We start from the raw sequence: 21,747 nt of genomic DNA on the forward strand, positions 1-21,747 counted from the left end.
GCCATTAAAGAATTTTAAGCTAAAAGGTAAATGGGTTTTTCTTGGCACTCTTTTATCAAGATATAATTTATAAGCAATATTATGTGCAAAATTTAAATGTTCAGGTCTGTGTGTTGGACAAATGCACACATGTATGCGACCACTGCCTCACCAAAAATGTAGACCATTTCCATCCCTCCTGAAAATTATGCCTCTTTCTAATCAATTCTTCCCACCCAAGAGGTCACCACTCTTCTGATTTCTGTCCCTGTAGATGAGTTGTGTCCTCTTTACAACATCACGTAAGTGGGATCAAACAGTTCACATCCTTTTTTTGGCTTCTTCCTTTCAACGTAATGATTTTGCTACTTATCCACATTATCACGGGAGGTCCGGAGGCTTCCTTTTTATTGTTGAGTAGTATTCCAGTTCCTGGAAAATCACAACCCTTTCTCCAAGGGCTTTGGGGTTGCTTTCAGTTTTGTGTGTCGATAAATAAAGCCACTGCGAATAGCCTTTTGTACAAGTGTTTTTGTGGACATGTAATTCTCCTGAGTAAACAGTGGGAGTGGAATATCTGGGTTAAATGGCACGTGTGTGTTTCATGTTACCAGGAACTGCCAAGTTACCTTCCAGAGTGGTTGCACTGTTTCGCATCAGCAAAGCATGAAGGTAACACTTGCTCCATTTCCTTGTCAATATTTGGTATTAATCAGTGTTTAAATTTTAGCCGTTCGTGTGGGGGTTACGTGGTATCTTGTAGTTTTATTTTGCACTAATGCTATTGTGCCTCGTTTTGTGGGCTCATGTGTTCGATCTTTTATTGTTAAAGTCTCTGTTCAAGGTTTTTGGCCATTTTTTTAAATTGAGGGCTTTGTCTCTTTTTTTAATTGAAGTCTAGTCAGCTTACAATGTTGTGTCTATTTCTGGTGTACAGCATCATAGTTCATACATATAAACACATACGTTCGATTTTATATTCTTCTTCATTATAGGTTAGTACGAGATATTGAATATATTTCCCTGCGCTGTACAGAAGTACCCTGTTGTTTATCTATGTTACATATAGTAGTTCGTATCTGCAAATCTTCATCTCTCAATTTATTCCTGCCTCCCCCCTCCCTCCTCTGGTAACCATAAGCTTGTTCTCTATGTCTGTGAGTCTGTTTCTGTTTTGCAAGTAAGTAAATTCGTCTTTTTTTTTTTTTAGATTCCACATATGAGTGATATCATCATATGGTATTTTTCTTTCTCTTTCTGGCTTACTTCACTTAGAATGACAATTTCCAGGTCCATCCATGTTGCTGCAAATGGCATTATTTTATTACTTTTTATGGCCTTTGGACTCAGATGGGGACTTATACCACTGGGCTCCTGGGTCCCAGCTTACAGATGCCGGATCATGAGCCAGTTCCTATAACACATCTGTCTATTTCTGCTGAAATCCCCTCTCTTTTCTCCCATTATATCTACCTTTTGCTGTAGTTTAACATCCTTATCATAATTTTTATTTTTGATTCCTTATCCTCTGATTCCAACATCTTTTTTGTCTGTAGGTGTGATATTGTGATGTAATTAGAAGCACACATTTGGACTTTGCCTCTGGTTTGTGACACAGAACTCCTAAAATTCCTTGTCATTTCCTGAGTGACAGGGTGATAGGAACATCTTTTGTTATAATATCTGTGTGTATTTTTTTCTGTCCCCAGTTTCTGAAATAGCTCTGCGGTGCCAAAGATGAAAGAAAAGTTTTCTTTCATTGATAACAAGCAGCTTTCAACACCACCTGAATTTATGTTAATGAGGTGACTTTTGGAAAGCTCCGAGGATGGCTGGTTGCCAGAGGAACCACTCATGTGATTAGAGGGTTGGAAATTTCAGTCCCACCCGTTGACCTCCAGGGAGGGGAAAGGGGCTAGAGATTGAGTTCCATCACCGATGGTCAATGATTGCATCAACCATGCCTCCGTAATGGAAACCCTAAGCAACAGGAGTTGAAGAGCTTCTGGGTTGGCTGGCGGACACATCCACATGCTAGGAGGTGGTATGGCAACTCTGCACCCGTTTCCCATACCTTGTCCTATGCATCCAGTTCATCTGGTTGTCCTTGAGCTACGTCCTCTGTAATAACTGGTAATAGTATGTAAAGAGATTCCTGAGTTCTGTGGGCCATTCTAGCAATAGTCAAGCCTGAGGAGGTGGGCCTGGCAATCCTGAATTCATAGACAGTGGGTCAGAAGTGCAGGTGACAACCTGGGGCTTGCGACTGGCTTCTGGAATGGGGGGCAGTCTTGTGGGACTGAGTCCTCAACCTGTGGGGTTGGCACTAACTCTGGGTAGTGTCATAATTAGATTGTAGGACACCTTGTTGGTGTCTGAAGAGTTGGAGAATTGCTTCATATGAAGGGAAAACCCACACAGTTGGTGTCAGAAGTATTGAAAGTGTACAGGGAAACAGTTTTCCCTTAGTTAGCAATTCTTTGCCTTTTAGTGGGTATATTTTAATTGTTTTTTTTTCTCCTCTTGATCGAAGTTCACAGTCTGTGTCTTTGAATGTCTACTTTTTGTTGTTGTTGTTGTTGTTATGCGGTAGACATTGTGAATGACACGTTGTAGATGCTCTGGATTCTCTTATTTTCCTCTGAAGAGTGTCACATTTTGTTCTAGCGGGAAGTTAAATGACTGGAAGCTCACCTTGGTTTTGTGGAGGCTTGGTTTGAGATTTCAGATGGATTTCTTTTGGTTTGTCCCCAATCCTGGGGTCTATACCTTAATCTTGGGATGCAGTCTTTACTCCTTAAGTGTGGCCATTTGGGGTCTCAGTGGACAGTCCAAAGTGTTTACCAAGCCCCTCTAAGATGGCAGGACTTGACTCCAAGTTCCCCAGCAGCAGGCAACTATCTGCTCTAATCTCTGCTCAGCTATTTCTGTCCTTCGGGTCACGTGGATTCTTGCCCCATGTGTGTTCATTTAGGGGTCAGCCAAGGATTCGAGGGTGGTCTGCATGCAGATGCTGCCCCTCTCCCCCTTGTGGCTCCCTCCTTTCCAGGATTTTTCCCCTCAGGGATCGACCCCTCACCTCCCATCACCAGTTGACATTACACCACTTATAACTTTCAGAGCATTTGATTCTGCTCTATATCTCACAGTGCCCTGTCAGTGCCTGGCATACAAACAGTAGGCGCACAATACATGTCTGTACAGTTAACAAGTGAATCATGAATAAGTTAGAGGATCGCTGACTTAGCATCAGGGGCCTCAGGGGCCCATCCAGAAAAGACAAAGCAGCAGCGTTGCCTGGTGATGGAGAGCATGGCCTCTGGCTCCTGACTGTGCAGCCTTGGTCAGATTACTTAACCTCTCTGTGCCTCGGTTTCCTCATTATATGGAAAACTTCCTACTTTAGAGGGCGGTTGTGAGGATTAAGTATTAAGACAGGTAGATAGCTATTGCCTGATGCATCGATAACACTCATAAATTAATTATCAGCTGCTGCTGTGTTTGTAGAGGACCCGCAGCATCGAATTGAGAAGGGCTTCCCCACGTTCCCACTGGCTCTACTAGAAATGTGGAATCACTTAACTCGGATTTTCACATGCGGTGCCTTACACGGTTACAGAAATAGATCCCAGATAGTGGCATCAAGTGGACATTGAAAAATAAAAGCTTCTTGCCAGTACCTCTCGGTCTGAGGGTGTGTGTGCTCAAACATATTCACGTTTCCGGACACAGTTATTTGCCTTCAATCCACCGATCCCCAAACCAGCCACCGTCTGTCAACAGCTGAGATTCTGAGCTCAAAGAGTGCAATTTTTCTTTTTTCTTGAGCCCGCGAAAGGAACAGCGAAGAATGAGTTTGGAGGGACTCGGTTAACCCGGCCCGGGGCGTGCGCACGTCTGGGGCTGGCCGGGGCTGGCAGGGGAAGGAAGCCGGGAGAGGGCTCGGGGCGCGGCAGCCCGGCCGGTGCGGCGTGGGGGGTGCGGAGAGTGCGGGGGAGCGTGGGGCGCGGGGGTGCTGGGGTGCGGGGAGTGAGCGCCCGGCCCCGCGCCGCCACCGCAGTCAGACCAGTCGGACCGCTTCGCCCGCCCCGCCCCGCTCGGGGCCGCCCGCCCTCCCTCCCTCCCTCTCTCTCTCTCTCTCTCTCTCCCCGCCGGAAACCGGGCCCTCCCGGGAGCCCAGCGCCGAAGCTGGACCGGCCCGGCCCCCCACCCATCCCCGCCCCGCGCAGCCGCCGCCCCGCATCCCCCGCTGCCCCCCGCCCGCGCCTGGGCTCCGGGCCATGGGGCGCCCGGACGGGCGGGCGGCCGGAGCAGCAGCCCGGAGGGACGTGGGTAAGGACACGTTGGGCCTCCGCCGCCCTCGATGGGGACTGTGTGCCGCACGGGTGGCTCGAAGCCGGTGAGCACCTGCGCAGCCAGGAGAGCGGGAAGAGGCTGCGGGAGGGGCGACGGCGAGGCGGGGGGTCCTCAGTTCAACCTCATTGGGGGAGGGCGGGCACAGGGACAACAGGGGGACGCTGGGCTGTGCCCCACCTGGAGAGTCAGCCCGGCCTGGGATGCGGTGGCCCCGCAGGCCTCTCCAGCTGGGCTGGGTGCGTCTAGGGGCTCCAGGCCCGGCGGCAGAGCAGTGGGAGCCCTCAGAACCATCCAGCATCAGAGCTGGGCCACACTGAGGCCCTACTCCTTACCTCCCGGTTGTCCTGTGCCTCAGTGGCCTGGCCAGGGCCTCCTCTCTGCTTGGTGGGAACCTGGCGGGCTGCCGGCCAGGAGTCCCCTGGGATGGAGGAGAACTCAGCTGTTTCCCATGCCCCATGCCCTTGGATGCTGGCCCCTCTCCTTGGCCCTTCTGGGTGTGTCTGGTCAGAAAGCATCAGAGATTCCTAAGAAGGTAAACAGTGTCTGCTCAGGTGACACACTCACATCCCGCCTAGGGTTCTTGCTGGCCCTAGCACTGAGTTTAGTTTCTTCTTTCTGTACGAGAGTGGTGCCAGGGCTGTGAGCCCTTCACCAGCTTTCTCCCCAGGCTGCAAGGTGTGCTCTGCTCAGTGCATTCACCCAGACCCCTGTGCCCACGGCCTGCATGTGTAGGTCAGGTGGGCAGCATGAACGTGAAGGCCTGGGCAGCTCGGGGGTCCCCCCTGCCCTTGAACCTCATTATCCCAGTCCTTCCCCGGGTCCAGAGCTAATTGAATGTAATTAGCAACTAATTGGATGTCTGTGAGCTTTTCTACATAAGAAACACGCAAAGGTCGGGCTGAGACAGCAGAGTGCTGAGTGAGTCATTCTTTTCTTCCAGACACGATGTTTCCTTTATGTGAGGGGGGTCTGAAGAGTCGTTCGTCCGTTCGTTTATTCATTCATTCATTCAACATATATTAACTGAGTGCCAACTACTTAAGCATGGAGGCGCTGGGAATACAAGTGCTGTCATTCACAAGAGTTGTGGGAGACAGAAAATAAGCATTTAAGCAAATGAATCACATTATTTCAGAGAGTGATAAGTGCTGTTAAAAAAAAACCAAAAACCCAAGCAAAGCAAAACAAGGTGATGATGGGCGTGACCGTGAAACAAATAAGAGAAATTGACCCTTAGCTAGAAATGGTAGCAAGCAGAATTATTTATTTATTTTTTTTGAAAAAACAAATGCGTTCGCGTCTTTTAATCAATTCATTTTCACCACTGCATGATCCCTAGTGTATAGATGAGGAAGCAAGCCCCTGGCATGTTAATAAATGGTCCCAGGCAACAGGCAGAGCTGAGCTTTGAATGCGGGGCTCCTGGCTCCACGGGGCCGTTGTCTTTCAGTACTGGAGCTGCCGGTGGAGGAGACATAGTAATATTCATTCCAGTGATTTTTAAGAGGATCTCTTGGACTCCAGTCCCTCCTGCTTGGCCGTGGTGTGTTTGCTCCGGAGGCTGCCAGCAGTGCTTTTTCAGCCATCCTGTCCTTTCCCCTTGTAAACCACAGGGATGCGCTCAGAGGCACCATGCTGTAACTTGTTCTTGTTTCTGGTGGGCTGGACAATTAGTTGGGTAGGGAGGGGGGACAGAACTCTCAGGTGGCATCTTGATTATCCTTCCAGCCTCCCGATAAAACCTTCCTTTGAAAGATGTCCGAGGGCCCTGTGGACTCACTTCAAGAAGGCATTCTGCCTCATCGCAGGCTTTTTAAATGGGGTGGGAAAATGGTACCATCTTCAGGCCCTAGAACTCTGAGGGCACAGGATGGAATGTCCTCTGTGACTGTGAGGAGGGGTTTAGGGGCTTCCCACAAGGGATCCATGTGGCGAGGAGCCCTGTCTGGAGTCCTGAGAGTGTCCTTCTTGGTGACAGGCTTAGATGTAAGACGGAGATTTTAAGCTCCCCCGGAAGATGTGCCTTCACTCGCTTACTTGTTCATTTGTTCAACAAATACTTACAGAGGGCCGGTATGTTAGGTGCTGTTCTGGGTGCTGTGAACAAGACAGCCTTTCCCCTCATCAAGCTTGTTTTCTGGTGGAGTGAAAAGGACAAAAAACAATAACAGCAGTTTCAACGTCGTGTCAGATACACGCTGTGAACAAAAGCAAAGCAGCAGAAGGGGTTCGGAGGTGATGGGGGCTGCCGGGTGCATTAGGGTGGCCGGGACAGGCTGGCTTCCTCAGATGGCATTTGAGTAGACAAGACATAGGAATGTGATTATCTGGGGGAAGAACATGCCAAGCAGAGGAAACAGCAAGTGCAAAGGCCCTGAGACATGAAGGAGGCAGGAGCAGGCTGGGTGTTGCTGAACGTGCTGGAGGAACCGGAAGGCGGCCATTGTGGCTCTGGCATCTCTCAGAGGCTCTCATTGGTAGAGGTGGGGGTGGGGTGGGGAGCTCAGCCTGCTGACCGGAGGCATCCACGAAGGCAGGTGATGCTCCGCTCAGATCAGGCTTGGTGGCTTACACTTGCAGGGGAATAAGTGATCCCCAGAGATGGAGAGTGTATCTCTTGGCGGGAAAGGTATCACTTGCTTTTCTTATGCCCAGCATCCATCAAAACCTCATGGGCCCACACAAAGAGAGCTGAAGTGGGAGGCAGATCTTGCTTTTTCTAAATCAGTAAAGACTGGAAACTGGATATGGGGAGGGAAACAGTTGCCTTCTAGGAAAATGCAAATCGTCTTTCCTTCTTAAAAGAATCATCTTGTTAGTTGGCTTAAAAGAAAAAGAGGCTATTGTGCATGAACTCTATGCCAGGCTCTCCTGTGAGCACCTGATGTGCAAACACAGGTCCCCCTCCCAGCACGCCTGGAGGTATATACGGCCCCGTTTCACAGATGGGAAAACTGAGGCTCAGCAAGAGTAAGAAAGTTGCCCACTTTTACACAGCTAATAAGTGAAGAATCCGGATTTGCAATCAAGTGGTGTAGTTTTGAGCCAAGTGCTCTGAAGGAGAGAGAGAAAGGTTTTGGCTGAAAGGGTATTTGTCTGCAGGGGAGACAGTCTCCTGGGTGTCCGACGGCAGGGGTTATTTAGAAAGAAGACAGCAGGGGTAATGGCTGCATTCCACCTCTTTTCTTCTTTTTAAGATAATATTTGCATGGCTTAAAAACTCTTTAAAAATATTTTGAAAGGTACTACTTGCCTGTGTTAAAAACCTTTTTGCAAACATTAATTCAAACAGCTCTTAAAGTATACGGTGAGAAATCTCCCTCCTCCTGTCCTTGGATTCCCAGTTCTTGTCTTCAGAGGCAACTGAGAATTCTTGCAGGCATATGTTCTATTTATAAATGAGCTTGTATATATTATACTTTTTCTTTTCTTTCTTTCTTTTTACACAAATAGTAAGAATGGTCAGGTCTGTACCTGGTACCTTTTTTTTTTTTTTACTCAATATACTTATTCTGATTCAGGACATATAGATGTTCTTCATCCTTTTTTAACATAAATATGTGACATCTCGTTGAATAGATATACCACATTTATCTATTATTTATCCATTTTGGTCTTCCAAATTGTTTTCCCCATTTTTGTTTGTTTCTATTAAGGATACTTGTACCTACGTCTTTGCTCACTTCTGTGACTGTTCCAGCAGGAGAAATTCATAAATGTGTAATTACTGATGGAAAAGCTCTGTGTACTTTAGATTTTGACGGATGCTGCTGGATTGCTTTCCAAAGCCAGGGTCTGACTTGCTACTTCCGGGACTGCTCGCTTCCCCACGGACCACACCAGCTCGGCGTTATCAACTGTTTGTTCTTGCGGATTTGACAGTCAGAAAAATGGAATCGCAATTTCGTTTTAATAGGTATTTCTTTATAGTGAGTGGTGTTAGGAGTGTCAAGTATGTTTTAAGCTCTCTGTCTTTTTCTGTGGGCTGGGCACGTCCTTGGCCTATGGTTTAAATTGGGGTTTTTGTCTTGTTATTATTGAATTATAAGGGGTCTTATTATGACTTCCTCTTCATCCCTCATCTCTGGTCACACTGACTGCCTCTCACCATCTTCCCTGCCTTTGTGAGCAGCGGCTACTCTGGTATATTTATGATAAGTGTATCCTGGGATCTGGACGTATTTTAGAGAAATATATGATGTTGATTTATACATGCACGTATTTTAAACCTCCATAGGTTGTACTGCACTACAAATCATGATCTTACTTTTAAATCTGATGCTGTTTTTTAAGAAGATTTATCTGGCTGCTGTCTGGACGCTTGGTTTGTTGTTTCTGCCCCGAGTTCCATAGTCGGGATAATGGAATTGTCCTAAACATTGATTCTTATTGGCTTGGTCTAGAAAGCTTGTTTGGAGAAATGGCCTGGTGCGGGAAAGTCTTGGAGGGCGAGGAGGATTGGATAGGTGGAAAGGGGGAGGGGGAAGGGAACAGAGCCGACCAAGAGCACAGCATGAGGACACACCAATGTGTGAAATTTCCAGGAATATTCAGGGAAGCCCCATAACCTGCTGGGGTCACGGTTCACAGTTGAGGGGTATGGTCCTAGGAGAGGCTGGGGCCTCGAATGCCAGTGTTGGGCTTTTCTTAAAGGAAATGGAGAGAGGTAGTGGGGTGTGTGTGTGGGGGTGGCCATTCAGGAAGGGTTTTCAAGGGCAGGAGAGAGCTCCTGGAGGAGAACTGGGGTGGATGTGGATGTGGACCTGAGAGGCAGGAGGTCCCTGGGGTTCTCCAGGTATGAGAGGACCAGTGGGGCTGTGGGGGAGGGAGGACCAGCAGGGCTGGGCACTGGAGGCATGAGGGGTCGAGGCTGGTGTCAAGCTTGCTAACTTGGGGCACGGGGCAGATGTGTTGCCACACACAGGACCCAGGAGGGCAGGCCTGGGCAAAGGATGGGGAGGCGTGCTCAGGGGCACGTGGACAGGTTATTGGGTGTGCTGCTATTCTGAAGTCCTGCCCACCTGGCTAGAGGATTCCCATTGGCAGTTAGGACTGGGGAGGGTTTGTGAACCTTTGGCGAGCAGGTAGGAGATGAACCTCTGGGAGTGGGCGAGATCATCATGGGAGAGCGTTCAGGACCGAAGAGGCCCAGATGGGACAAAGCCTGGGGCAGGCTTGCAGGGAGAAGTGGATGGACAGGCCGGACCAGCAAGGAGGCACGGATGCACTTCTGAACTCTCTGCCCTTTGCTGGCTCCAACCTCAGAAAGGTGTCCTCTCAGCATGGAAACCTGGGCAGGGATGCGGCAGGGGTCCTTATAAACAAGGACATTTAAGGAGGGGTCCCTGCCTTCCCGGCGTCTTTCAGTGCACCCTTAGAGGATGCCTGGAAGGGCCAAGGCAGACAGGAGGAAAAAGGCCTCAGGAGGTACAGGTGTGTGGGCTCTCTCCCCAGGGCCCCAGTGTTGTTCCCCTGGAAGCTGCCAAGCCAGGCTGCCCCCTCTATTCCTGCAGGCAACTGTGATAGAGATGATGGACTCGGGCTGGCACGGGGAGCCCCAGGCTTTGTTGCTATGGGCAAGGTCAGCTTCTGGGCAACTCCAGGTAACACGGACCCTCCGGGTAGCCCTAGGAGATGCCTTGCTTTGGTTTTGTCTTCCTCCTTCATATTGTGAGAGCGTACCTGTTCTCTCTTTTACATAACACCTTGCTTCCTGCCCATCGTACACCTGACAACATCCTGCTTGTCAGTTACTGACTGATCAAGGCTAATCAGTGTTATAAGGAAGACCCTCAGATCTTCCTCCAAAAGAGTAAATGTCTTAAAGGTTGGATTCAGCTGTACAAAGTGTCTACTCATTTCCATAGCTTGTCATGATTTTTGACATAAGAGGTATATTTTATTTAATATTTTTTCTTGAATGCACACAATTTGAAAAAAAAAAACAAACCAAAACATAAAGTAGGCACTATTTACTTTAGCATGTTCCTAACCAATAACATTTATAAAATCATGGGTTTGCTGTAAATGTTATTATATTTTTATGCATATTTAAATATATGACTTATATTATTTTTATGAGTATTCAAATAAATGCTTAACTATCAAAAATGTTTATTATGTGTACCATATGCCTGCTTAGGCAAACACAGCTTTAGAAGAGTGGATTCATGGAGGAGGTGATCTGTGCTATGTAGGAGAGGGAAAAAAGTTTTCCCCTACCCTCTAAGATTCCATCCCTCGTGCCTGCGAATTAAACTGACACCTGTGTAGCAGTAGAAAAAGCTTTATTGGCATGCATGTGGGAGCCAGTCAAAGAAGTGGCTGGCTTGTTACCTGGTTAAAGTTAAAGCCTTATCTGCCTAACTGAGTAGGGGAAAGGGAAAGGGAGAAAGAGACATCGATGGGAAGAGCAAATAGGTTTCTTTTGGAAAGACAAACGGGGTTTTAGAACAAATGAGAAATGAGAGACCCAGCCATGTTTGCCTCTACAGGTAGGAGTGTTTTTTCAGTCTCCTTCTGGGCCGTAAATCTCTCTTAAGGAAGGGCTTTGGGGTAGGTTTTATTGAGTTCTCCCTTCTGGGAGTAGATCTGCCCTGCAGAAGGAATTTATGGCAGCAGCCTTATTTCTCAGTAGTTGCTGCTTTTAGTCAGATAATGGACGCTCTGAGAAGGCTTCTTGCTGCATCTGTGGAATCTCAAATATCTACATCTTTATTTATTTATTTTTAAATTTTTTTTATTGAAGTGTAGTTAATTTACAATGTTAGTTTCAAGTGTACAACAAAGTGATTATAGCTTATTACCAAAAATTGAATATAGTTCCCTGTGTTACACAGTAGGTCCTTGTTTATCTCGTTTATAGTAGTGTGTAGTAGTGTATTTGTGTTAATCCCAAACTCCTAATTTATTCCCCCCCTTGACCACTTTGGTAAACCATAGTTTGTTTTCTGTGTCTGTGAGACTATTTCTGGTTTGTAAATAAAATTTGTATCTTTTTTAGCTTCCTCATATAAGTGATATCATAGGATATTTGTCTTTCTCTGACTTACTTCACTTAGTATGATAATCTCTAGGTCCATCCATGTTGCTGCAAATGGCATTATTTCATTATTCAAATGTCTTCTTTTTAAAATAAACTTCGTGTTGGTTCTGGGGCACTGAATAAGTCCCTCCACCAACTTCTGGGAGGTGACGCTGGCAGCCCGTTGAGAGGCAGCAGTAGTGATGGGTCAGAAACAGTGAACACCTGTGCAGCCCCTCCAGCCCCTCCTCTGTCCCACACTGGTTCTCAGCCTCCACTGGCAATAGGGGGATGGGGGTTGGCAAAGAGCTGCCCGGTCTTTAAAGTGAGCAGAGAAATTCAATCAATATTTAATTCAACAAGTTTAATTTTTTAGTACCTTTCTTTCTGCTGATGACAAACACATACTTATTTTTGAAAAGTAGGTACATACCAAAAAAAAGCCAGAATTTAAAATCATGTGTATTGTTACCACCCACTGATAGCCACTGTCAACCAATGTTTTGGTATTTAATGGCCTAAATACACAAACAGATTTTTTTTAATTGAAGTATAGTCAGTTACAATGTATCAATTTCTGGTATACACATACTGTCCCAAGCATGCATATATATATGTATATTCATTTTCATTAAAGGTTATCATAAGATATTGAATATAGTTCCCTGTGCTATACAGAAGAAATTTGTGTTTTTTTAAATCTATTTTTATATACAGTGGCTAATATTTGCAAATCTCAAACTCCCAAATTTATCCCTTCCCACCCCTTTCCCCTAGTAACCATAAAATTGTTTACTATGTCTGCAAGTCTGTTTCTGTTTTGTAGATGAGTTCATGAGTGTCCTCTTTTTTTCTTTTTTTAGATTCCACATATGAGTGATACCATATGGTATTTTTCTTTCTCTTTTTGGCTTACTTCACTTAGAATGATGATCTCCATCCATGTTGCTGCAAATAGCATTATTTTATTCTTTTTTATGGCTGAGTAGTATTCCATTGTAGAAATATATCACAACTTCTTTATCCAGTCATGTGTTGATGGACATTTAGATTGCTGCCATGTCTTGGCTATTGTAAATAGTGCTGCTATGAATATTGGGGTGCATGTATCTTTTTGAATTAGAGTTCCCTTCAGATATATGCCCAGGAGTGGGATTGCTGGATCATAGGGTAAGTCCATTTTTAGTTTTTTGAGGACACGAATTTTTAAAAAATTGAGCCCATACTGAATATATAATGGATTTTCTTACTTAAGAGTATACCATAAGAATCTTCACACTTCATTAAATATGCTTCAAAAACAAGATCATTAAATGTTCACCATATGGCTCTATGGCCATACCATAATTTATCTGGTTCTGGATTATGGCTGTTGAGGTTGGGAGCATTTTTTGCTTTTATAAACATCTTAATGCATGTGCACTTCAACAGATGTTTGACAGCATGTTCTGGGTGCCAAGGGGCTCGGGGATGGAGGTGAATAACTGTAGAGCCCTGCTCACTGCTTACCTGAGAAGGACAGACCCAGGACAAATGACTTCAGGGAAAATGCTCATCTGAAAACACAGGGCGACGCTGGGGGGCAGCCCCGCCGGGGAGCCTGGGAAGAGAGCAGCCGGGGCCAGACTTTGGTGCCAAGAAAAAGGAGGGCCAGGGAGCAGTGGCCTGGGCATCTGTCCACCGGCCGATTAGGGACATCTCCTCTGGTTACTGTACCCACCACGGGATTGGGCAACCAAGTCTAAGAGACAGAAGCTTGTCATTCACTTTCATAATAATGACTTCCTGTCCTCCCCCAGGAAAACAAGGGCAGCGTTGGTGCCCCGTATGTGTTGGGAGGTTGGTGATGGTGTTTCCGCTGGACCATCCCCCCTTTTCTCATTGCGCGGCCTCTGGGAGTCCTCTCCCTCCCAGTCTGAGCCCACAGGCATTAGGGAGGAGCACTGGGGACCCCTGCCACGGGCTCAGTCCCTGGAAGCCCTCATCCTGGCCCTATCTCCCGGCTCTCTGCTCTGATCCCCAGGGAGCCCACAGTCCATTTGGCCAGCGGGACTGTCACCATCTAACCCGGCAGAGGAATGTTTAGGGAAGCAGGTCCTCCTGTCTGTCCTCCCTGAGGGCCCAGGATGGTGGGGGAAGGAGAGCTGGGAGGGAATCAGGTATTTTCTGGAGGAAAGATCATGGGACTGCCTGACGCCCAGGCCTCCCTAAGGGAGAAACCCTTCAGGGAGACAAGGTCAGGGACATGGGGGTCCGTTGAGGTGCTTCTGGCCTTGGCGCTCACCCTACCTGGTAGCTGGTACCCCCAGAAGGACGGTAATGGGCTCCATCAGCACAGGGGTTTTCATAAGCTTCGTATCGTAGAAGTGAGCTCAGGCCGGGTGTCAGCAGCCCTGCTTGCTTGGAAAGAAGTCTCGCTCTTTCAAGTCAGCAGCGGGCAGATGGTGACGGGGTACCACACAGGGTGCGTTTGGTGCTGTGGTCCTGGGTTCGAGCCCAGACTGAGTGACTGCTCTGACCCTCAGTCTCTTCCTCTGCTCTGTAGCATGAGGATAATTAACACCCCCACCCCAACCCCAGACTCGAGAGCTTGGAGATGCTGCTTGGAAAGGGCCTGGCGAGCTTCAGCAGCAAGGGGCTCTCCATGAAAGGGACTTCTAAGTCAGGAGCCCATTCCCTTCCTCTGCTGCCTCCCTCTGCCTCTGAGGAGGGTGGACTGTGCACTGAACTCCCCAGAGCTCCCTTCCTGGAAGGTGGGCTCCACTTCGCAGTCAGCGCTGTGTGTGCAAAGCCGCCTCCCCACCTGTGCTCAGTGGCTTCCTCTGTGGGCAAACAGGAAGTCGCCACCTCCAGGGAGGCAGGAAGGGGCTGCTTGGCAAGGCTGTCTGCCCTCAGGCTGTGGTCATGTCAGGAGGCTGCATGTCTGTACGCTGGGCCCTGGGGGCGGGGGTGCTGGGCAGAGACCCCCCCGGGAGTGGGAGGATCAAGGCTCACCGCCCGACAGGGCCTCTGGGGCAGAAGCCAGTTTCTCTGTCCACGTGGCAGCCTCTCACCCTGTGAGCTGGAGGCCCTCCTTGCCTGTGGGTATTCCATCCAGTTTTGCTCCTGGGTCATCAATCTTGGGGAGGAGGTGAAAGTTCTAGGAGTTGGGACAAAGGTGGTGAGTGCAGGAGTCTGGGAGTCTCTTCTTAGAGTTTGCTGAAAGCAGGACCCACTCCCTAGCCATACCCCCAGGTCCCCCTAGACGCACAAACCAAACACACAGGACCGGTTGCCTGGAAGGAGAGGGGAGAGGCAGATTCCACTTCCCATGGTATTTCTGATGTGAACAAGGGAAGGGAGATGAGTGGCTTTGACCCATTTCTTCATCACATGGTTGTGGAGCATTTACGAGCCAGGCCCTCTGCGGCACAAGCTGGGTAGCGGTTGAGGGAGAAGTTCACAGTCAGGGAGGATGGAGACTCATACAGGTGTGGAGGGGGCAGACCCCTGTCCTCAGCTCCTAATCAGTCCTCACCTCGTGGCGCCGGCCTCCACCCCCGGCTTGTCCAGAACCTCCGTGTGGCCACATTCAGTGGTCACTTTGCACAGACACTCTCCAGTAGCGTTTGACACAGCTGACCACTTCCTCCTGAAGTTACCTATCTCCTCTCTTGTCTCGGTGACAACACACCCTCGCAGTGTTTCTCTCGCTCCTTGGCCGCCCCTTCTCTCTCACCTCTGCAGGCTTCTCATGGGGAGGCTCCGCCAGCCCCCAGCACGGGCCACCTTCCTGCTGGTCACACTCGAGCTCATTTCTGCGGCCCAGCCCCTCCTGTCAGCTCCAGGTGCAGGCTAGGCCTGCTGGGGTATCTCACAGATACCTCAGACCTAACATTTAAAAAGTGAAACTCCTGGTGTTCTCCACTAAGCCCCATCTCCCCAGTTCTCTCCCATTTCAGCAAATACCATGACCACCCACCCAAGTTGCTCATGCCAGAAATCTAGGAACTGCCCTTGACTCTCATCTTTGCATCTCATGTCTACTTAGGTAGCAGTTCGACCAAGCATCCCAGATAGTGGTCCCATGCCCTCTGTCTCCCCTTCTCTGCCATTTCCACCCCCTCCAAGCCACCATCCCGCCTCCTCTAGACTGTCACCCAGCCCCTGCCTGGTCTCCCTGTCTCACTGAGCCCTCAACTCTGGAGACTCTATACAGAAATAAATAAATAAATAAAAGTAAATACACCTGTCACTTCCCTGCTTACCCAGCACCCTGGCTTACCCCCGGGGACCCCGTGGCATCCAGCCCTACCCTCTTCTCCCACCCTCCCCTAGGCTGGCTGCACCGGCCACACTGGCTGGCTTTCTGTTCCCTTGACTCACAGAGACCTTTCCAGTCTCAGGCAAAAAGTTACACTTGCCTGTAATGCCCACCCCACACTCATTGTGTGCTGGCTCCTCTTCGCGGGGATGCGGTGCCCCTGGCCTCCGATCTCAGTGAGCTGCCCCCAATGCTCCCTTTCCTCTCTCCCCAAGCCCTCTCTCCTCAGCATCATCAAAGTGTATGATCACACACTGATTACCTCCTTGCTCAGTTTTTGTCTGTCACTACATTGGAAGATCCTGAGGACAGGGTTCCTGGGCTTTATTCCTGATGGTCAGCAGCTTCTTGCATTGGGACGGCACGGAGTTGGTGCCGGTTGAGCTGTGGCCACATTCCAGACACCCCGGATGCCCGAGCGAGGGTTTGCGTTTAGGCCGAGGTGGCTTGAGGTTTCTGGCTTCCCTGGCTGGGCACAGTGTTGTAAAATCCCCAATACAGGGGGAGGAGCAGCTCATGGGAGGTCATAAACCAGGCGTGCGTTGCACTGACTTTGACAGAAGCCTGCCCCTGGCTTTTACCAGCCCCAGAAAGCGAACAGTGGAGCGCCCCACTGAGAGGTGTTCGGATGTGTCAATATTAAAACTCTGCAGCTGATGAACTGTTATGTATGAAGTGTGTCGTCTTCTCCTGCCTCCCATCTTAATGACGACCTGGAGGTCCAGCTGTGAATTAGGATTCTTGGCCTCCGCTGAAGGTGGCGTGTGGCAGGGCCCACCCCCAGCCTTTCAGCCCCTTCTTGTTTTCTTCCCCACAGTGGCTTGGTGCTGCCCGTGGGTGTAGAGGGCGGCCGGCCCCCAGGTCCAGTCCCTATCCGCCCCATGGACGTGGCCCATGACCATTGGTTCAGTGGTCAGATGTTCCCCCCAGGTTTAGGGCTGCACAGAATCGTGATGCAGTGTCCCCAGGGGGCAGGGGTGGGGTGGAGGATGAGGCCTGGTGGGTCTGGGAGGCAGAGAATCCCAGGCTCCTGGGTGCCCCGAGCGTGATGGAGAAAGGCCTGGTAAGCACATCCCACTGGACTCCACGCCTTCTGTTCGTGTGTGTGTGTGTTGGGGCTGGGGTGCAGCTGCAGGAAGGCTCCAGCGGGAGCCATGCCCTCTACATTGTGGGCCAGGCTGGCCTGGGTCTGAGACCCTTTGATGATAGGACTTGGAATGAAGGAGTCCCCTGGGCAGGAGCTCGGGGTGGGTTGGGGGTCTTCAGACCCTCAGCAGGGAAGCTGGTGGTCACTAAGGCTGGAGAATAGATTGTGTGGAGGGAGAAGAGAATGGTACAGAGTGTGGTCCCCCCAAGCCTCGTCGCGTACTCGTGGAAACCTGTGACCTGTATCCCAAGGACATACATCAGGAATTCAGCCGTGGGAAACAGATGACGGTTGGTTCATGTGGTCAGATGCTCTGAGTTCTAACCACAACTCTGTGATTTCTCAGCTGTGCAACCCTGGGCAGTGGCTTAGCCTCTCTGAGCCTGCCTCATGGATCTCTTAATGCTTCATCATTTGGTGAGAGGGGTGACTCAGGGGATACTGGGGGACACTTCGTCACTTTAAGACACTTGTATTGGGTGCCGTTATGACCTCCAGGAGACATAGCCACTCAGAAATTGACAGAAAAAGGAAAGTTGCCAGCCCCAGGGCCCTCCCGAGTCCCCCGGGTGCCCTGTGAGGAACCAAGAGCCGGGCAGAGATGAGAACCTGATGACAGAACCGCAGGGAGGAGGGGTGGGGCGTGTTCACAGTCGGGGGCTGCACCTTCCTCTTTCTGTCTTCCTGGCCCTTGACTCTGGGCTGAGCCAGGGTGGGGGCCCTGGGAGCAGGGCAGGGGGCAGGGGGCCAGAGGTGCTGGGCTTGGGAGCGGGGCTCTCGACTCTGGGGCAGGAAGTGAGGTGCAGAGCAGCTGGGGAGCCCCTGGAGGCCACGGGGAGCAGGAGGGCGAGTGTGGCGAAGGCAGCGGAAGTCGGAAGCTCCAGCGGCCACGCTCACACTCACGGGGCGGCCTGACCGACCGACCGAGCAGCAGGACGGCTCCTGGGGAGCGGGGCCCGCTCATCCCTTCCCTCCGGGCCCTTCGGAGGTGAGCAAGGTGCCTGCCTGGGGTGGGGGCAGGGAAGGTGCCCAGGGATGCGGAGTCATGTGTGGGCCCTTGTGGCGCCTGCTGGGGCAGGTGGGGCAGGGAGGAGGGCTCTGTAGGCCTACTGCGTGTGCACCTGCCGCGAGCCGGCCTTGGGCTGCCTGCTCATCCTTTCCCTCCCTTCCCTCTGGCCCCCTCCTCCCTCAGCCTGCCCCTCCCAGTCTGGCCCCCACTTACCCCAGCCCCCCCAGAGCCCCTGGTGGGCTGCAGTCGTGAAGGGCGAGGGGACCAAGGAAGACCCTCCTTCAGCCTCCTGTGGCCCCCCAGGTTGCTGGTGACTGCTGTGACAGGCACCCAGTGGGGGTTCGTGTGGCCAGAGGCCCAAGTGAGCCTTGACCCCTCGACCCTGGAGAGAAGGAAGCCGTTTGGGCTGGGGCTTTGGGGCGGGGGCAGCCTTGGGTGTGGTCACCATAGGAGCTCAGACTCGGGGCTCCCAGCCCATGTTGCCTTCAGGCCCCCCGCCCCCAGAGAGGCTGGGTTAAGGGGAGGGGGCCGACTTGCTGGTTTCCCCAGGCAGCTGTGGCTTAGGCCTGTGGACCTGGTAGGTATCAGGAACCATCTCACTCCCAAAGGCGTCCCTGCTGGGGACACTGTAAGGCCTCCTAGTTGAAGTTGTTATCCTCAGCCCCCGCCCCCTCATCCTAGGGCCTAAGATCCCACTCCTCTGCCGAAAGGCCGGGAAGGGCGACCTGTCTTCAGCTGACAACCAATACCCCCAGGGCTGCAGCCTGAGCCAGGAGGGCTGTCTCCCCGGGCTTCAGGGCTTCCCCACCCCAGTGCTCCCTCCTCTACAGACAAGGAACCGCCCAGCCTAGGGGTTAGAGTTTGGGCTGCTGGACTCTTTTTAGAGGAAGGAGGAGATCCAAGAAAGGGCGAGGCAGGCCCAGCCTGGCCCTGAGCCCTCTTTGTCCCCTTCCCAGGCAGTGGCTGCTGTGAAGACCCATTGGCTCTTTAACCCACAATCCTCTCTGTCCCCACCCCCTCTGTCCCCACCATCCCCTCTGCCCCCTCCATTCTTCCATGCCTGAGCCCCAGCTGACCCCACCTCAGGGTTCTCAGCACCACTGGTGTGTGTCTGTCTCTCCTCTCTCTGCACATTTGCATGAAGGCTCCTTCCGTGTGGGCAGGATGTGGGGTGGCCCCAGTCATGTATCATGGGTGCTCTGGCCTCAGATTTAGGAGGTGGCGGGGGGGGGGGGGAATCTGTTCTGTAACTCCAGATGGGATGGGTGGCCAGGACTCTACCCTCAGCTCCTGCCTTCAGGGACCACATTCCTAGCAGGAGCCGGGCAGGTCACCTCCTGAGTCCCTGGAGGAGATTGCTTTTTGCACAGGAAGGAAGCTTTTCTAGGGCAAAAGGAAGCAGTGCTTGCTGATTCTGAAAGCTTCAAAGGAGAGAGATGGAGAGAGACGGACACTCCTGAATGGAGATTCAGGGCTGGCTTCTGGAGGGGCGGAGGGTGCCCCCTGGGCTGAGGCTGCCTGTTGCGGAGGGTTGTTTGTTTTTATCTGTTTGGCTTCTCACAATGGACCTGCAAAGCAGCAAAGTTAGTCTGAGCAGGACATGGTCTTTCTGTGCACCTACCAAGGGCCGGGCCCTGGATTAGCACTTGGACCCCCTCCCATTTTGTAACAAATCTCCAGTGCAGCTTTCTTCATCTTATTTCCTTCTTTCACAGACAAGGAACCAGGTGAGGGTTTTGACCAGAGGATCTGAGTCTAGTCTGTGAGCCTCCAGGTGTCAGGTGAGCGGGGACTGAATGCAGGACACCCACGCTGTCACCTGTCCGCTGGGGCAGGCTCTCCCCTGGTCTCCCGGCACTTCAGGGTTACAGGCTGTGTGCCCAAGCGGCGGGTGGAAAGCAAACCCACTCTTAGAAAGGATGAGCCGGGTGCCATCTGGGCTCCTTCCTGCCCCAAGATCAAAAAGACGTTGCCTTGAAGCCCAAGGTGGGGTGGGTGGTGGTGGTAGGGACACCTGTCCTCCTGGTCCCCCGCCATTGGTTTCTGTGTCCTTTAACTCCCATGTCCTGACATGAACTCAGCCCCTGCAGTGGTCACTGCTCTAGAGGGAGCCCTGGGGGGGGGTCACCCCGTGGAACGTCGCCTCCCTCCTCCCCATCTCAGCTTCCTGCCTGCTCCTTCCCCTCACTGGCTTCTGGAGCTCTGAGCATTTTCTTAGATTCCAAAGAACCATTCTCCTTCTCCCGGAACTTTTCCTTAAGCTTCCTGAGCCATCCCGGTCCTTGGAAAACGAAGGGTCGCTCGTTTCAGAGGTAGCAGAGCCCGCTTCAGAGGCCAGTGGCAGGCGCGTTCTCCCTCCTGTGTCCTGGTGAGGATACCTGAGAGTGATTTCAGAGGAGATTTCACAAAACTCCAGGGGTGGGGAAAAAAAAAAGTAAACTAGGAAAATTTTAGATGCATGAGACCTGGACTCTGCTCCCCAGTGCCTGGCTCGCCTCTGCCTCCAAAAAACAGAGGCGGGTCTGCACCCTTGACCCCTGGCCTCCCACCCCTTGCTCGGTCAGGCCGCCCTCACCCAGGTGACTGGTGGGACTGCCTTGGTGGCCGTAAGAAGTAACCCCCCCTTCAGGTCATCCTGTCTCTTCATTCAGGGAGGAGCAGTGAAAGAGGAGAGGAGAGAGGTGTGTGGGGGAGGAGGATGGGGAGGGAGAGAGAGAGAAAGAGAAAGGGCGAGAAACTTCTCAAACCCGCAATTCCAGCGTCCCTTCTGCAGGTGGAGAGCACAGACAGGTGGCTGAACAGGTACCGAAATCTCCTCCTTTCTGTCCAGCCGCTGCCCCAGAGGCAGGACCCAGGTGGGCGTTTTGGGGGCTGGGCTGGCCTGGCAGGAGCTACTCTGGGAAAGCTCTGCCCTTAGGGAGGAAGGCATGATTGGTTCATGGCCAGACTGGCCCTCAGGAGGAGGTCATAAGGCCATAATGATGCTAAATCTCCTTCTCAAAGCCTCAGTCCCCCGAGTCTGGTAGTAAGGTTGTTGAGGAGGGGGATTTCTGAGGATCCGTCCCTCCCACCCACCCATCCAACCTGCATCTTTGATTTTCACAAACATTTCTGGAGTGGGGCAGGCCCTGCCCTGGATAGCGGAGGAAAGAGAAGAATTCAGTTTCAGAGGAAATTCATGCTTCATTCAGTCCATGAGCGCCCAAGGGAGTTGATCTACGGGTGCGAAGAGAAAGTGGTACTTCAGGGAGCCGCAGCCCTGGGCTCAGACCCCAGCCGCCCCCGCCACCAGCTGGGGTACCCAGGCACGTTTCTGAAGCTCTCTGAGCCTTGCTTCTTTGATGGTCGGAGGGCAATGGAATCCCGTGTCTCAAGGCTGCAAAGCATGAGCGGGGTGAACCACACGCTGCAGGGGTGCACTGTTTCCACAGGGTTGGGTTGCCAGCTATGATACTGAATGCCTCGCAAAATTAGAATTTCAGATAAACAATGAGTCGATTTTTAATATAAATATGTCCCCAATATTGGGCGTCCGCTATTATTTATTTACCAAATGTGGAAACTCTACCAAGAGGTTGTGCGTTGCCCGTGTGGACCTGCCTGCCTGGAGCCAGGGCACCTCCCGCCAGGCTCTGTAACCCCAGGTGTCTCTTGGGTGGTCCGGAGTCAACACTCACCTTCGTTTCTAACCGCTTGAACTGAAGGATAAGCATGTGCCCCAGCACTTGGTGGCTGGAATGGGTATAACACAATCAGTCACTAATGTGACCGGCAGTCAGCGTTGCCATAGTGAGGCGGCCGTAGCAAGGAGCACAAAGAACCTTCTCGGGGCTTACGTTCTGGGAAGGGGAGGCAAACTAGAACCGGGTGGGTTAACATGCTAGCAATTACGCAGTGGAGTAAATGCTCTGAAATGCGAGAGAGGGATG

At 51.2% G+C, this 21,747-nt stretch overlaps 1 protein-coding gene across 7 annotated transcripts in view; it reads left to right on the plus strand.

Annotated features, from left to right (window-relative positions):
- The first annotated feature begins 4,120 nt into the window (after positions 1-4,120).
- PSD4 (pleckstrin and Sec7 domain containing 4) overlaps positions 4,121-21,747 on the plus strand; it is a 35,019-nt gene continuing 17,392 nt past the window's right edge. For 2 of the 7 annotated variants that reach the window (XM_032469481.1, XM_032469486.1), the window contains exons 1-2: positions 17,551-17,797; positions 19,534-19,599. The gene's annotated coding sequence lies outside the window, so the exon portion shown is untranslated. Of the gene's footprint in view, positions 4,379-17,550; positions 17,798-19,533; positions 19,600-21,747 lie in introns of those variants that run through there. The other 5 variants (XM_032469482.1, XM_032469484.1, XM_032469487.1 and 2 more) reach the window with 4 other exon arrangements.

The sequence above is a fragment of the Camelus ferus genome, chromosome 28, assembly GCF_009834535.1.
Source record: "Camelus ferus isolate YT-003-E chromosome 28, BCGSAC_Cfer_1.0, whole genome shotgun sequence".
Lineage (NCBI taxonomy): Eukaryota > Metazoa > Chordata > Mammalia > Artiodactyla > Camelidae > Camelus > Camelus ferus.